This window comes from Urocitellus parryii, chromosome 7 (genome assembly GCF_045843805.1).
Source record: "Urocitellus parryii isolate mUroPar1 chromosome 7, mUroPar1.hap1, whole genome shotgun sequence".
Taxonomy (NCBI): Eukaryota; Metazoa; Chordata; class Mammalia; order Rodentia; family Sciuridae; genus Urocitellus; species Urocitellus parryii.
Window position 1 is genome coordinate 49579142 of NC_135537.1, and position 18634 is coordinate 49597775.

The following is an 18634-nucleotide window of genomic DNA, read 5'->3' on the forward strand; positions in this document are numbered from 1 at the left end:
TGCTGTCAAAAAGCTTTTTAGTTTGATTCCATGCCATTACTTGATTCTTGATTTTATTTCTCGCACTTTAGTAGTCTTGTTGAGGAAGTCAGTTCATAAGTCAACATGATGTAGAGTTGGACCTACTTTTTTTTCTAGAGGGTCTCTGGTCTAATGCCTAAGTCCTTTATCCACTTTGAGTTGAGTTTTGTGCTGTGTAAGAAATAAGGGTTTAATTTCATTTTATTACATATTCAGTTCTTGAATGGTGAAATATTCTAAATATTTATGTTAAGTCTAAGTTATTGATTATATTATTTAGTTCTGTAAATTTTCTATTAATTTTTTGTTTGGAGATGCTGACAGAGGTCTGTTAAAGTCACCAAGTATTATCACATTGTGGTCTGTTTGATTCTTAAAATTGAGAAAGTTTTGTTTGATGTACATATATGCTTCATTGTTTGGGTCATAAATATTTTTGATTTTTATTTCTTGTTGATGTATAATTCCCTTTAGCAGTATGAAATGTTCTTCTTTGTCCCATCTGATTAACTTTGGCTTGAAGTCCATGTTATCTGATATGAGGGGGGAAAAAAACTCTGATTGTTTATAAGATCCTTGTAAATGATATGTTTTTTCTTTTTCCCAATTATTTTACCTTAAGTCAGTGGATCTGTTTGCTTATGAGATTAGTCTCTTGGATATAACATATTGTTGGGTATTGGTTTTTAATCTGAACTGCCAGTCTATGTCTTTTGATTCATGAGTTTATGCCATTAATATTCAATGTTAATATTGATATATTATTTTCATTTCTTCTCATTTTGATTTATTTCTGGATTTTAATTTTAATTAGTTTGTTCCTTGATTCACTGTTCTTTTAGAGTATTTACTTCCTTTGCTGTTTTTTACTTTTATTTTTCATTTATTCTTTGTGAAGTATCTTATCAAGTATAATTTGTAGTGTGGGATCTATAATTTTGAATTCTTTTAACATTTGTTTATCATGAAATGTTTTTATTTCACCATCAATTCTGAAGCTTAATTTTGCTGGGTATAGTATTCTTGGCTGGCATCCTTTGTTTTTCAGAGCTTGGTATATATTATTCCAAGACCTCCTAGCTTTGAGGGTCTAGGTTGAGAGATCTGCTGAGATCTGGATTCATTGCTCACTAAATATTACCTGTCATTTTTCTCTGTCAGCCTTTAAAATTTTATCATTATTCTATATGTTAGGCATTTTCATAATAATGTGCCTTGTTGTGGGTCTCTTGTAATTGATTTTACATTTCATTCTTTAGATTTGAGAAATTTTCTGATATTATTTCTTTGAAAATATTGTGTATTCTTTTGGTTTGTATCTCTAAGCCTTCATCTCTCCCTATAAATCTTATATTTGAATTTTTCAGGTTATCTCATATTTCTTGGAAGTTTTGTTGTTAACATCTTTTCTCCATGGTACACTTTGTTTTTAAGATAATATATTTTGCCTTCATTGCTTGAAACTCTGTCTTCCAAGTGAACTAGTCTGTTGGTGATGCTTTCAATTGAACTTTTAATTTGGTTTTATTGATTTCTTCATTTTGAGGATTTCTCCTTATTTTTAATTTTTTTTCAGAGTTTATACCTCTTTATGGAAGTCATATTTCACTTCCTGTATTTTCTCTCTAATTTCATTCCTTATACCACCCTTTACTTTGCAGATCAATTTAACTATGTAGATCCTAAATTCTTTCTCTAAAATGTCTTCCACTGTGGTGTAGATGGATTCTGTTATTGGAGTATCAAGATTTGTTTGGGGGTGATTTGCTCCCTTACTTTTTCATGTTGTTTTTGTGTGTACCCATCTAGTAGTATGGATCTGAGGCAGTAGAGTTTCTGCCCTATAGACCTATAGAGTCTCTGAAGGTTTCTAGTACCTTACTGTTTGGGGGCGAGACAAATAATAAAGCAACCAATGCAAACAATATATTGTATTAAACCAAATAGTTTCTTATACAATGCTAATTATCACAATAAACAGAAACTATATGGTCAGTTATTGCCTAAAATAAAAACAGCAAGTTTAAAAAAGGGTTTACAATTAAAAATGTTGGGCAGGTAAAAAACAGAAGTGATATTGGATGTGATGATTATGAGGAAGGAGGAAAGAAGATAGAGGTAAAAAATTAATGAAAGAGTGAAGAAACAATAGAGATTCACTGTTAAGTGGAAGAAAGGACAGAGAATCAAGGGAAGCAGGTGAGAATATATATAATAAAAAATACAAAATCAAATCAAATATAACAATCAAACATCTTAGTTCTCAACAAATTGGTCCATGAAACTATAACTGGCTTCAAAAATGCTAGAAATGAGAAAAAATATGAATATGTGTGGATGTCCATGAAACATTAAGGTCACAATGAAACAAAAGGAAAAAAATAGAGAAAAAAATCTTGATTAGAAGTTAAATAATTCTTTCTATTGAAGTTCAAAAGATTACCAGCTCTCCTCTCAGTAGTTTTAAGTGGAGGTTTTCTGGAGCATGATGCTTCAACCTCTGATTTGCTAGAGTGAGAAAGGTAATCCCAGAGGTGGAATTCCTGGAGGTAGGGTTTAGGCTTAGGTGGGATCCAAGCTCTTTGCTGAGTACCAATTGGTCTAGAGATTTAAAACCTGTGCATCTCCAGACCCATCAATTGCCAGTCCAGGCTGGAACACTGTACACCGGAAATCTTCCCTGGGTTCCACTCATGTGCTAGAAGAGCCAATTCTTAGTTCACTATATTATCTGTGGACCCATTTCCTGGTCTCAGGTTCAGTTTTGAACTCAACCTCTCCTATTCCTGCCTTTCTGAGTTTCTGGCCAGATGTGTCTCTCAAAGTCAGAACTACAAGCAGCCTGATGGGAGTGGAAGGGGTAGAGCTAGGTGGGGTTCCACAACTGGTTGTCCTCTGTGTATACCTCTTTCCATGTTTGATTTTATCCTGGTTACTTAAGTACATTGTATGTCATGCAGTATGTATTTACTACGCCTATATTTCAAGCCAAACTTGTGTTTGTCAGGAATTGGCTCCCTCAGCTACTAGCCCCCACACTGCAGCTGCAAAATGGTTCTTTCCTTTGTCCTCCACATGTCACTGGAAGAGATGAAAGCTTCTTTCCTGCACAAGGATATTATGCAGAGTACCTTTCAGTTTAGGTTAGGCAATGTGTTTGATCTCTAAATGCTCCATACCCAGAAACTCCTCGGGCCTCCCCAAAATGCAGGTTCCTTTAATTACGTTATCCCTTTCAAAGGTCCCTCCTCATGGAGAGACCACTCTGGTTGGTGCTTTTGGACCAGCCAAGTAGCAGCTGTGCTATTGGAGATATTTTACTTATTTTATTATATCCAACCTCCTGAGTCCCTGATCTGCTTTGAATATGCAGTTTTAAGTTACAGTAAAGTCCCTCCCCCTCTTTTTTGGGGTTCACCCACCTCCTGAGAGGCTTCCTTCCTATCAGCAGCAAGGAAAGATTCTGTCTCTATCCCACCACATTGAAACCCTCCATTCAACTTTAAATTATTCATTTATTTAGTTTGAAGACTAAAAACAAAACAAAAATAATAACCACTTAACTATGTTTTAAGATAAGCAATATAGAAAAAAATTTTTTAGAAGTCCAAAATGTGGGGTTTAATGAAGTGAAAAAGTACAAGAATGAGACTTTTATTAGTGAATTTTCTCCTCTCTGTTCCCGCTCTTTTAGTATTGTGGATTGAACCCAAGGCCTCACACATGCTAGGTATTCCTCTACCTGTGAGCTATTCCCCTGGCAGCATGTTTCTTTTCTTATATTTATGATCATATTAAGTTACTGTCACTTCAAAAATAACTCATTAGCCAAGATATGTTTTGATAACCACAAGACAAAAATCTAATAGACAAACCAAAGATAATATGCATGAAATAAAAAATTTCCTTCTACAGTAAATCACTTAACCACAAAGTAAGACTGTAAGAGAATTTTAAAGAAAGAAAGATATTGCAATAAATTTAGATAACAATTTGCAAAATCAACTGTGGTAAGAACTTACTTTATTGGTAATTACATTTATGTCAATCAATGAAATTATCCAACTAAAAAACCCAGATTGGCTTTTAGGATTTAAAACAAGCCAACAATATGTTGCTTACAAGAAACTAACTTCTTGTCTAAGGATACACAGAGACTGAGGGTGAAGGGATGAAATAAAATATTCTATGCAAATGAACTCCAAAAGAAATCAGGAGTTATATTTGCTTATGAAAAATAGAGTTGAAATCAAAATCAGTAATAAAAGACAAGGAAGATCACTCTATAACAGTAAAGTAATCAATCAGCAAGAAATAACAATTACAAATATATATGAAACCAGTATTTTAATATCTAAATATGTAAATATATATATATATATATATATATATATATATATATATACACACACACACACACACACACACACACACACACACACATACATACATATCCCCCACACACACACAATGGTATAGGGAACTATCATAATACAATGATAGTAGGGAGCGTTAACACTCCACTTTCAGCAATAGACAGACAAAAGAAATAATCAACAAAGAAAGAACCCAGCTAAATTTCACCTGGGACTAAAAAGGACCTAACTGTCATCTATAGATTATCCCCACAGCCACAGTATACATATTCTTCTCCTCAATACATGGAATCATTTTTTTTAGGATAGATCACACACTGACCACAAAACTAGTGGAAGCAAATTTAAAAAAAAAAAAACAAAGAAAGAAAAGAAAACTCAGGTATCTTTTCTGACCAAATGCAACAAATCCAGAAAAAAATTAAATAAATTTATACTATACATGGAAACTAAACAACTTATTCTTGACCAACCAATGAACAAAATTAGATCCCAAGAAGAAAGTTAAAATATCTCTTAAAACAAAAGTTGAATACAATATACCACAACCTATTGGCTACAACAGAATAGTATCAAGAGAGAAGTTTATAGCAAAAACACAGGAAGCAAAAGCAGAAATGGACATATGGCATTACATCAAACTGAAAGCTTCTGCTTAGTAAAGAAAACAACCATTAGATTGGAGTGATAACCTAAAGAATGAGAGAAAATACTTGCAAACTATGCATCTAAAAGGGGGTTATCTGTAAACAGGAAAATATTATTCTCTACAATTCTAAATCAGGACAGTGTTTGTCTCTGGAGAGCAGAGGTTGGAATTAGTGAACTTTCTAAAGATTAGAAAAACTTCTATGCTCAAGAATTATTTTTATACAATATTATCCAAATTCATCTGATTATACACTTATTTGAGCATTTCACAGCATGAGAAAATTTTACCTTAATTTTAATTTTTCATTCAAAAATGTTCCAGATACATTATAGATTTAAGTGTGAGAGTTGAAACAATCATCTTAAAAATGTAGCCTTTAGACCTTAAAATAGCAAAGATCTCTTAAAGACACAAAAACACAAACTTTAAAGGGAATTCAGTCTATCAGAGAAACCATAAATAGATTTTAAAAACTCACATAGTAGGTAATATAATACATATGTTTGAAGATAGAGTCATCCTGAATACATAAAGATGTTCTCTATCAATTAAATAAAAATATACATAAATATGGGAAAGAATCCAAAATAATGAAAGTATATTATCAGATTTGCAATGAGTTTTTAAAATGTTTTCAATACAATTATATGGGAAATAAAGGCTATATCCTTTGTGAAAATATCAGCATAGATCTATAAAAATGACTAACAGTAAAAATGGGTAAAATTAATAAAGATGTTAAATGATTGAAACTACTGCTTGAGTCTAAATTGTCAGTATCAAGTGATGAACTTATGTTCTGTAGTGGAGCAACATGAAATATGTATTTTGATATGTGAAAAGAATGTATGTATATTTAGTGAGAGAAAGGGAGTAAGAAGGAGAGAGGGAGAGAGATCAGGTAGAGACCTATGTTTTTTTTTTTTATCTTAATGCTATTGATTATTTGAATTGTTTACTTTTCTAAATATTCTGACTTCTCTTCAACAAGATAATTCTGACATTAGATAGGAAACTTGGAGACCGAGAAGCAGAGTTATCTTTTTAGCAAGTAATCTTAATTTTAAATACTTATTTTGAGAATTTTTTTTATTCATCTGTCACTGAGACTTGCTGCCATCTGTCATCCCTTCAATAAATTCTGATAGGCCACTTTTTATGGGAAAGGACATAGAAGCACTTGTTAATCATCATTCCAAAGGCACATGTATTCTAGAATATTCCCAGGATCATCAAACTGAGTCTTAAGAAATAGAATAGCATTCAGAAAAGGTACAGTCACCCAGTAAGCATAATTTTATTTTAGCTTGCTAGTGAATAAAAAACAGGCCATTTTTGTTTTAGTATGGATTAATCAGTTCTTTCCTTTAATGTTTACATTGGTCAGGGCTGGGATGCAGCCTAGTAGTGGAGTGCTAAACCTAGCACTCATCCTTTTCAAAGAAAAAAAAAAAGAAGAGAGTGTTTCACAGTGGACAATATCAATAATTTTCCCATGATTACAGTGATGTCAATTATACATGTGAAATGCTTATAATTTGTTAGACACACATAGTTTCAAAGTTCTGGTTTGCATTATCATCCCATATTAAAGATTAGTGAAACACTCTGTCTTTGACAAGGATTCTTGCTTCATCAAAACTCAGCCAGGCTCCTGAAAGTCTCCTAGGCCCATCATGTATGTCCTATATGCTCCAGTTTTTGCAAAAGCCCTGACAAGTCAGTTTAGCAAATGCTCTTCACCTGAAATTACTGGTAATGTTTAATATCTGATCAGATTCCTCTTCCATCATTCCCCAGTGAATGTCTGATTACACCAGCCTGCCTTCCCCATCAATACTGTTCAGTCAGTTTAACCAGAATCTCCTTAAGGCTTCTTGGACTCTGTTCAGGCTTCTATAGCAAAATACCACAAATGGGGAAGCTCAAATAAAACACCCTTTTCTTTTTTCCAGTACTGGAGGCTGCAGAGTCCAATATCTGGGCTCTGGAAGATTCTGTCTCATGAAGTCCCATTTCATTGCTCATAGATGATACATCTTCCTGTGTTCCCCTGCAGCAGGAAAGCAGGGAAGCACTAATCCTATTCATTAAAGTTTCACCATCAAGAACGAAACTTTTCAGTATCTGGCACTGTAGCCTTTAGGTTAAGTTCCTAACATATAAGTTCTGAGGAAACACATGTTTGATCTACAGCACCCATTGTTTTCTCTAGTCATGTTCTATCTGTGGACTTCCATTTTGCTCTTTGGCTATGAATTCCCAGTTGCCCATGATGTATTCAGAGCTTAGCCTGATTCTCTTCCTCTCTGCAATATTCCACTTCAGTGGTCCCTACATTTACCACTGTGACTCCTTCCTTACCTCTTGAATAAAATTTCCCTTAATATCTTCAAGAAATCTCATGAATATTTTCTTTGACATCTTAATTACTAATAGTAGGAATCTTCCATCCACAGTGTTCTGATTCTTTTGTTCTTGTTGTTGTTGTTGTTGTTAGTAATACATGACAATAGAATTCATTTTGACCTAATTAAAAAGCATGTAATATAATTTGTTCTAATTTAGTCCGCTTGCTCTCACCCATGTTCCCTAATACTAATAAATAAAATATCCCTAATAGGCAAATCACCAAAGAAAGATACTATTTGCATCTGGATCTCTTTATTCATTAATCCATTGAGTCTTTGAGTCATTTTCAAGCCTTTTAAAAAATTTTCATGAATTTTTCATAGAATATTTGAGTAACTAACTGCTCTTAATATTACCTATGAATAAGTTCTCAATACCCATATCTGGTATTTTCACCTCTACATCATATTCTGGAGCAAACAAAGTTATCTTTCAAATATTTTGTGAAAGGCATGGTCAAATTGGTTCTATTCATATTGTTTTTTTCCAACAATAAGCGATTGTTCAATGTTACTATGTGTTAGGCATCTATGTTTTTCTCGTCCACATTCTCCCCGGTTTCTTCCCCAGAGTTTCCCTCTTCCATAAGTAAAGAAATGGCTGAGAAATTCACAAATGCATTCTAAACCATGATTTTCTGGCAGTTTTAAAAGAGTGTGATGAATCACATTTGCTTTAGGCTATGTGCAGTACTTAGTCATTTTCGTGGTGATTGCCTGAAGATGAATTTACTATGTTCATTTGAATAACTCTCAGCATAAATGCGATGGTAGAAAAGGGAGATACGAAGTACAGTTCTTGTATTCATTTACCACTAGGTAAGAGAGCAGAGTATCAAAGAGTAGCATTACATATAGGCATTTCTTCCCTCAATTTTTATCATTTTTCAGACAGAAAGTGTGGCAGGTATATGTATGGCTGTGCATTTTATTGAAGTTTTGATTTTAATTTCAGGTGGTAGGGGCTTAAATTTATCCTTTACCGACATCCCCATGTTCAGTACAGACATTTTCTTTTTTCTTAAAATTTTGTTGGGAATTTATCTGGTTTGGCAAATGAATATGAGCCCTAATGTGGATAGAACACTATAAATAGAGAATATACATAAAATGTTAGCCTAAAATTGAGATTTGTAGTTGTCTTTTTAAAAAAGACTATGATTTTCTCTAACCTCCAAACAGATAAAGCTATAGGTATTTGGTATTCAAAATAAATTTGTTAAATAAAAATACATAAGGAGAGTACTCTGATTTTTTTCTCCTTTTTTCTTTCAATCAGTATATTTTCTGCCAATAATGCAGAGTTGGTCCTTAAGATTGCTCAGTTCTTGGGAGCCCTAATTATTTTGAGATTTGGTCAATTACTTTGCCATTCAGACTAATGACTTTAATGGTTGAGCCTATTTATATAAAAAGACTATTGTGTGTATTCTTTAAAATGGATTTTCAATAACCAGTAAGAAATAGATTCTTTCATGTACTTCGTATCTCACATAAGTTAAAGTGATGCTGTCTGACATTTCTCTATCATATAAGGTAAGATCTATAATACTATGATTACTATAAAGAATATCATAGAAAATCTATTTACTGAAAATTGACAAGTACACAATGTCAGACCAGAGCCTAGTCATTATTTTTGATACCAACTTCTGGGACTGAGTAATGCTAGATCTCCTTTAAACAATTCTTCCTAGGATAAATCTCTGTATTTCTTGCACTTAAGAAAAAATGCAAAATGAGAAGTTGGGCTGCTGAACTACAATAATATAACCAGAATTTATACAGTGTCATCTGCCAAAGTTTATGTTAAGCATAATTTGAAAGCTGCTTTTATTTCATAATTTTAGTTTGAGAAATAGGATATGTGGTAATGAACACTTACATATTTTCTTTTTCTAATTGCCTGAGTAAAATATAAACATGTTGCCATGACTAAAATTAAGATAATAACAACTATAAATAATAACATATAAACATCATAATTTATTCTTCCTTTCAATATTGCTGTTAACTCTCTGTTCTTTTTTGTTGTTCTCCTTCTCTCTAGTTATTTTTCTACTCATATTCAAATGCAAGGTGTGCTCATATTAATGATATTTATTCTCTTTACTAAAGCAAAAAAAAATTTATGTAAGTATTGTTATTTTAGCAGTATATTTACCTCTTACAAACTTATGCTTTTATTTATGTTTAATATAAATATTAATAGCAACATATTTACATACACACAATAATATCTTTACTGATATACTTGTAGGTTATTTTAAATTTTTCATCTATATATTGTCTCAACAAATTTTTGTGCATACATATGTGCACACTCAGTTACAATTTTGCTTGGTTAATTAATACAAGATAATGTTATAAGGTGCAGTTTACATTTAAGGCTACTGAAAAAAACAAAGGTTACCCAAAGCTAGTTGTCTATTTAGTTTTTTTGTCTTTGTGTTTGATTATGTTTTGCCTTACTTTGTTGTTCAGGTTGTTATAGGTAGAGATTTCCAATCCGCTTATCTAAAAAAGAATTCAGTATAAGAGAAATTAAAGTAAAATTATGAGAAAATTAAGTTTTCAAGTTATGTAAGAAACAAAGTGTGTATGTATTTATGTCTATAATAAATAAGTAACAGAAAGAGATTGTGGGGAACTATGCACAATTACAATGTATTTTCTTGATTTCAGGTTACAAAAAAAAAACAGGGCAGAAGAATTAAAATAGTCTTGAGTTACTGATAATGTTGGCAAGAATGGTCATTTTTTTATAAACATTCAATATCTTCTTGGTTGTTACATGTACAACCTGAAGATGATATGCTAGTCTAAGGGACTATGTAGCTTTATATACAAACATCAAACTCAGGCTATAGAACATGAGACATTCTAAAATATTTTGGAGTCTTCAATATGGCTTCTGAGAAAATACTTCTTTAAAACTCAGAATAGAACCACTATATTCCTCCCAGGTTTCTGGTGTCTATTCAATTTGTTACATAGTTTCTCAGCAGGTCCTCTACTCAGCCTGTAGGACCTCATGTTTATTCAGTAAAATTGGGATACTGTTGACAGCACATTAAACCATTCAGATGTTCCTAACTCACTGATAGTGTAAGTGGAATTTCCACTTCAACATAGAAAATTTAAGGCCCAGACTAAATTTATCAGGTCGTTTCATGTGATAAAAGTTAGTAGCTATTTTGTTTCCTTATTTTGCTATGGAGTTTTCATATAATATTGAAACCTACAATGACACAAAAAGGTGGTATTTCAAAGCCTTACCTTTTGACTATAATGTGGTTAGAAATTTGCAGTTGTATCCTGCTTATAAACCAAAAGTATAAATGAAGTCATTGTTTCCTTCATGAATCACATGGTCTTGTGATGTTCAGGTTTTGTGAATTATTCTTTCAAACATCATAATGTCCTTAGGGTAAAGGAAATGACAATATCAAAGCTGAGAATTTTGGGGATTTAAACCATTGTTGTGGTTTAGATATGAGATGTCCCTCAAATGATTATGTGTGAGACAATGCAAGAAAATCCAGAGGTGAAATGACTACATTTTAAGAGCAATAATCTTATCACTGGACTAATCCACTGGTATGGATTAACTGGGTGGTAATTGTAGGCAGGTGGTGTGTAGCCAGAGTAAATAGTCTTGGTGATCAGAGTTTCTCTCTCTCTCTCTCTCTCTCTCTCTCTCTCTCTCTCTCTCTCTCTCTCTCTCTCTCTCTTTCTCCCTCTTCCTCTCTCTCTCTCTCCTTCCTTGTTGATATATTGTGAGCTGATTCTCTGCACCATGATGTCCTGCCTCCCCTTGAGCCCAGAGGTATGGATTTGGTGGATTGTGCACTGAATCTTTGAAACCATGAGCCCAAATAAGCTTTTGTTACTTTATTTATTTTTTATTAGTTGCTCATGACAATACAATGATCTTGACATATCATGCATTTGATTCAAATGGGGTATGACTCATTTTGTTACTTTAAGTCGTTCTTGTCAGGTCATTTGTACACAGAGATGAAATGCTGACTAGAACAATTGCCTTCTAATTTTCAAAACTGGTCAACATTTTTGGACTTAGCATGGAATAAGAGGTTGAAAATGTAGTTAGGACAAATCTGGTGTGTTAGAGTTTAAATTTCTGTTCTAAATAACACAGTACCATTGAAGTTTTATACAAGTGGAAGATTCATGCTTTAAGATATTTATTCTGATCATGAAGGAAAAATAGATTTTAAGTAGGAAGCATTTCAGATAAGTCAAGTTCAGGGTTACTATAGAAATTCAGTAAAAGTTGACATTGGCATTAACTACTGTGTGTTTCATGGAGATGGAAAAAGTTGAATTTAAGAGATCTTACATGAACAGATTAATTTAATTTACTTCTTGAGAGTTGATTACTAATCACTAAGTGATTTTTAGAATGCATATTCTCTTTTAGAACCAGAAGTGAGTTTTTTTGTTGTTGGTGGTCTCTAATTATCAGGCCTATTCATAGGTCCTGGAAAAGGCAATTTAATTTTATTGTTTTTATCTATCTGAAAAGGAATTCAAATAAAAAATAATTTTATTATCTAGGAAAAACCTTAATTTATTTATATAATTGCCACTCTACTTGAAAATACCAATGTTATTGTTACTATTTTAAGAGAAACATTATGACTGGCATCTTGATTAGATTCTAGATACATGTGGGGATTAAAACTTAGACTAGAAAATAATGAGCTGAATCAATTGAGGGCAACATTCAGGGTTCATGGACTTTTATCTATTAAACAGGGAAAAGTGCTCACTTTTAGCATCTAATTTCCTATGTGTTGAGGATTTACAAAACACTAGTTGAGAAATAGCAAACAAACCATTCTTTTCTTATGCATGATAAAAGCTATAATGGTCAGGGCTACTACTAGATCTCCTTTGCTTGGGAAAAATAATTTTATATATTGTTGAATTTTTAATGAATTTCATAGCATTTAAATTCTGGTTAATAAAAGAACAGGCTGAGATTTTGTAGCATCATGAAATATGTTTCTTCACAAAATCCTATGACAACAAAATGCATGAAAGTATAGCACTGTTTAGTCTTAAAATATTTAAATAAATGCATTGTGAATAAATGTTATAGCTGTAACATAATAAGAATTTATTTTCAATATCTGTCCTGAGGCCAGCTATTAGTAAAATCATATTAGCATGGAGAAAGCCTTATGAAAATGTTGGTAATGTTTAGACCTTAAATTAAAAATATTATAACTCAAGAATATTTTAAAAACTCTGAAATCCATGTTTCTTAATTTTTTAAGTCTATTTCAATTAATATTATTCAAAGCCTTGAAACTACATGCTCTATACCAGAGGCTGCTTTTCCATAATGTTAGGTTGTGATGAATTCTGACTTCCAAGTGTCTCTTATCATTTCAAAATTTATACTTGTTCTTTCTTTGTTGATCATTTATACATTAGCCTAACTAACACTATTGGAAGCATCACTTTTTCACACCAATACTGTCAAATATACAAGTAGACAAGAGACAGAGCTGCCCTAAACTACTTAACTACAGAAAATTTCTATAATGAGGAAAAGAAATATAATTTGATTTTATTTAAGGCAATAAGGTTTCAATGATAAATGATTAGTGTTAATTTTGGCCTGTCCCTATTACACTGCCTTCTGTTGCAATAACAGATATCATGACTCCCATGTTCTTTATTTTATTTTATTTTATTTGGTTGTAGATGGACACAGTATCTTTATTTATTTTTATGTGGTACTGAGGATCAAAACTAGTGCCTCACGCGTGTGAGGCAAGTGCTCAACCACTGAACTAGAACACACCACAACCCCAACCCCTACAATGTTCTTATACAATAAAATAATGCATTATTTTACTGTAGTAAAATAGGATCCTGTCATTTTATCATTAGTGCCTTATGAATGCAACTAGGCTTCAGATTAATTCAGTTTCACAGCTTGCAGCACAAATTTGAGAGGGGCTCTCATCGATCCATCCTCATGATCACAACATGGGTCCCAGTGGCAGTTGGGGGCTGATTTTTTTTCTTTTTATCAAGCAATAGGGGACAGGAAAAAAAGAGAGGGAATGACACTTCACCCCAAACTTACAAAATAAATCTTCTCTTTAGTCTGGTCTTGATTATGTCATACTTACCCATTTTTGAGCATTAATAATCACTTCTGTGATGTTACACACTAATTGGCTAAAACTAATCAGCATCTATCTCATTAGCTGCAGATAAGATCTTTTTCTCCAAGTTATAGGGGGGATACAGATGTCTGAACCAAATTAGGTCCTTCTATGAAAGAAAAGGAAACTAGATGCTAAAAAAAAAAAAACAACCAACACCATGAAATAGCCTGCCAACCATCAATCTAATGAGAAATGTGAAATGTGTAGAAGAGAAATTCTGGCCAAAAAATAAAAATGTGTTAGAAACATTTTAAAAAGTTCTTTTTAAAGCTAGGATTTATTGACTTTAAGTTATATTACTAACTCAGTTGTCAGTTGTAATTCCTAATGGTAACATAGACTGATAATCTGGAAGACATCTACTGAGAGACACCTATGTGTAGATGTAATTGAAGTAGATGCATTTGTTATTACAATTTTGAAGTATTAGATGTCTGCAGATATACTTTAGTTGGTCTGTCTTGCTTATAATAAAATCTAATAAGAAATATATATGAGGCCTTCAATTTAGCATATACAATGTTTACAATGCTGAGGTATGTTCCAACTATCCTTAATTTTTCTAGTGTTTTGAACATGAAGGGGTGCTGTATTTTTTTTTATTGATTGTTCCAAACATTACAGAGCTCTTGATAAATCATCTTTCATACATTTGACTCCATTGGGTTTTGAACTCCCATTTCTACCCCAAATACAGATAGCAGAATCACATCTGTTACATACTCACATTTTTACCTAATGGCATATTAGTGACTGTCTTAATCTGCTACTGTTCCTATCCCCTACTATCCCCCCTCCCCTCCCCTCCCACCTTCCCTCTCTGCCTCCTCTGCTGTTGTTCAATTCTCTCCCTTTTTTCCCCCTCCCCCTTCCCATCATAACCTCTTATACTTTTGTGTATAATTGAAGGTCTCCTACCATTTGCATATCCTTTCCCTTCTCTCTCCCTTTCTCTCCCCCCATTCGTCTTTGTTTACTGTTAGTCTTTTCCTCATGCTCTTCCTTCCTGTTCTGTTCTTAGTTGCTCTCTTTATATCAAAGGAGACATTTGGCATTTGTTTTTTAGGGCTTGGCTAGCTACACTTAGCATAATCTGCTCTAGGGGTGCTGTATTTGTCAAAGGCTTTTTCTGCATTTATTGAGATGATAATATGATTCTTGTCTTTAAGTTTATTGATATGATGAGTTACATTGATTTCCATATGTTGAACAGAGCTTGTATCCCTGGAATGAACCCCTCTTGATTATGGTGCACAATCTTTTTTGATAAGTTTTTGTATGCAATTTGCCAGAATTTTATTGATAATATTTGCATCTATCTTCACTAGGGATATTGGTCTGAAGTTTCTTTCCTTGATATGTCTTTGATGTTAGTATCAGGGTGATACTAACTTCATAGAATGAGTTTGGAAGGGTTCCTTCCTTTGCTGTTTCATGGAATAATTTGAGGATGATGGTTTTCAATTATTTTTCAAAGGTCTTATAGGGTTTGGCTGACAATCCATCTGATCCTGGGCTTTTCTTTGCTGGTAGGCTTTTGATGGTGTGTTCTAGTTCTTTGCTTGAACTTGATCTATTTAAATTGTGTAGCTCCTCCTGTTTCAGTTTGGGCAGGTAATCTGTCTCTAGAAATTTGTCAATGTTTTCAAGATTTTCTATTTTATTGGAATATAAATTTTCAAAGTAATTCCTGACTATTGTCAGTAATGATCATGACATTTACTTTTTCACTATAAACTTTAGTAATTAGTTTTTGCCTCTCTTTCTTTTTTTTTAATAGCTAAAGGTTTATCAATTTTATTTTTTTTTCAAAGAACCAATTTTCATATTTTTTTGTCAATTTTTAAAATTGTTTCTTTTGTTTAAATTTCATTGATTTCAGCTCTGAGTTTAAATATTTTCTGTCTTCTACTTCTTTTGGTGTTGATTTTTTTCCCTAGGGCTTTGCAAAATTAGGTTATTTATTTGGCTATTTTTTACTTTTTTAATAAATAAGCTCAATGCAATGAACTATCCTGTTAGCACTGCATTCATAGTGTCCCAGATATTTTGATAGGTTGTGTCACTATTCTCATTTACTTCTAAATATTTTTTTTTTATTTTATCACTGATTTCTTTTGCTGTCATTCCTCATTCAATAGGGGTATTATTTAGTCTCCAGGTGTTAGAGAAGCTTCTATTTTTATTTTATTGTTGATTTCTAATTTCATTTCATTCCATTCTGATCCAATAGAATACAGGATGTTATCTCTCTCTTTTTTTTTTTTGTGTGTATTTGCTAAGAGTTGCTTTGTGGCATAGGATGTGGTCTATTTTAGTGAAGAATCCACATGCTGCTAAGAAACTCTATTCTATAATTGTCTTTTCATGTTGCTCATGTGTCTTCCTTTCCAGCTCTGTGGGTCTGGAGTGTTGTTGCTTTTACCCTATAGGTTTGTAGTGCTCTTGTAGAGTTCCAAGACCTCTCCTTTGTGGGGAAGAACAATGTTAACAGATTCCAATATTAACAATATACCACCTATTAACAATTTGTTGTTATTAAGACTTTTACAGTTTAGTCTCAATGTACAGAAATGTTGGATTCAATTAGTATCTAAAATATAATCAGTAATTTTGTAAAAAGACTTACAGTTTCTGATGGTGGACAGTGAACTGGGGGTGGGGCATAGGAGAATATGCTGAGGAGGTGGGATGTGAGTATATAGAGTAATATACCTCAGGAAGTGTGAAGGAGAAATCTAATGAAGAGGGTTAGTAGCAAGAGAATAGACAGGAAGTAATTTAGGGTAGGCAAGTACTTGTGAAGACAGTAGAGTACATAAAACAAACACACATAGAAAAGTATAGATGTTAAAATATTAAAATTTGGAAGGGGAAAGAAAAATGAAAGAAGAAAAAGGAAAAAAGGGGGGCATATACAACACCTCTATATTATATTATTCAGATGACTCAATCCTCAAAGTCCTATTTCATGCAAAGTTCTTGGTTTCACATATGTTGGAGATGTGAGCGCCAGAGGATAGAGGGGTAGGGGGGAAAAAAAAACTCAAAGGAAGAAACCAGGGTTGTTGCTAGTTTGAGGAAGAAACCAGGTTGTTGCTAGTTTTAGAGATCTGTATCTTTCCTGCTTCTCTTCTCATCCAGTAGGTGGCATCGTCTGTTATAAGCTGGTGTCTCTGCCCTCAGGATGGTGGAGGTAACCAAGGTGGGAAGACTGGTCCTGGTGCAGGGTGTCTGGAAGCAGGGAGTGGCACCCACCAGTCTCTGCAGGGAGACTGCACCTCATGAGTCTTTTTTTGGACTGCTCATATGACTTGAGCGTCTGGTACTATCTCTCTCTTTTCCTAGTTCCTGGTCTCTCTGTTTGGCTCCAAACTTTAGCCCATCTCCCTCTCCCCCAGCAGTTCCCAATTGAGAAAACTCTCACCCCAGGGCTCCCGTGAGCTGCTCTCTGGTCACACTGCACACCTGTGTTGGGCAGTTACTGTGTTTGGTTATCACTGCTGGGGATGGAGGAAGGTTGGGAACCTGGTACCTGGCCACTGGAGATTCTATCAGGGAACTGCCCCCACCTAATAAGGTGAGAAATTTGAGCCAAGATGGAGGCAGTCTGCCTTCAGCACCCAGGTGTCTGGTGAGTTGGGGGGAGCAGGGCAATGGCATTGTGCTATGGAGAGGTAGTGGCCAATTGATCTGGGTGGGAGTGGAGCTAAGTCTTGGAGATCTGCAGACGTGTTGTTAGGTGATTCTGCTACAGGGCTCCTGAGTCCTTCATTGGCTAGAACTTTGGGCTTGGGTCCTGCTTCAATGCCAGGTGTCCTGCTCAAAAGCTGGGCATCCTGCTCAAATGCTGAAGCCCAGAGCCCTGTGCTGGGTCACAGCACTAATAATTTCTTCAGAGAGCAGCTGTATAGGGAGGGTCTTCTAACACTCTCAGAGATGCAGTATTCTGACTGGGTGAGATCTGGATCACCGAGTGATACAGAATGCTGCCTCTCTCTGGCCTGCCATCTTCCATCTCACTTTGTTGTATTTTTTTAAGAGTTGCTTTGTGGCATAATATATGGTCTATTTTAGAGAAGTATCCATGTGCTGCTGTGAAGAAATTGTATTCGCTCACTGAAGGATGAAATATTCTCCATATGTCAGTTAAGTCTAAACAATCAATTGCATTATTAAGTTCTATAGCTTCTGTTGTCAGTTTTTGTTTGGAAGATCTATCCAGTGGTGAAAGAGGTGTGTTAAAGTCACCCATACTTATTGTGCTGTGATCACTTTGATTCTTGAACATTTGAAGTGTTTGTTTGATGAACATAGATGCTCCATTGTTTGGGCATATATATTTATAATTGTTATGTCTTATTGGTGTATGGTTCCCTTGAGCAGTATGTAATGTCCATCTTTATCCATTTTGATTAACTTTAGCTTAAAGTCTATTTGATATGAGGATAGAAACCCCTGCTTGCTTCCACAGTCCATGTGAGTGGTATGATTTTTCCCACTCCTTCACCTTCAGTCTGTGGATGTCTTTTCCTATGAGACGAGTCTCTTGGAGGCAGCACATCTTTGTGTCTTTTTTTTTAACCCAATCAGTTAGCCTATGTTTTTGATTGGTGAGTTTAGGCCATTTGCATTCAGGTTTATTATTGAGACATGATTTATATTCTCAGCCATTTTTGTCTATTTTTGGTATTAAATTTGTCTTGTTTTCTCCTTTGATTAGTTTTTCCTTTAGTGTAATATCTCCCTCTTCTGATTTTTCTTGTTGGTTTTGACTTCCTCTTTATAGAATATTTTGCCAAGGATGTTTTGTAGTGCAGGATCTACACCTCATAAATAAACTTATTTATGAGGTGTAGATCCTGATGAATTTTTTGGATCCCTTTAATTTCTTCCTTCTTTATGGAATACTTATGTAATGCAGGCTTTCTAGTTGTAAATTCTAAATGGAGAAAAATTGAA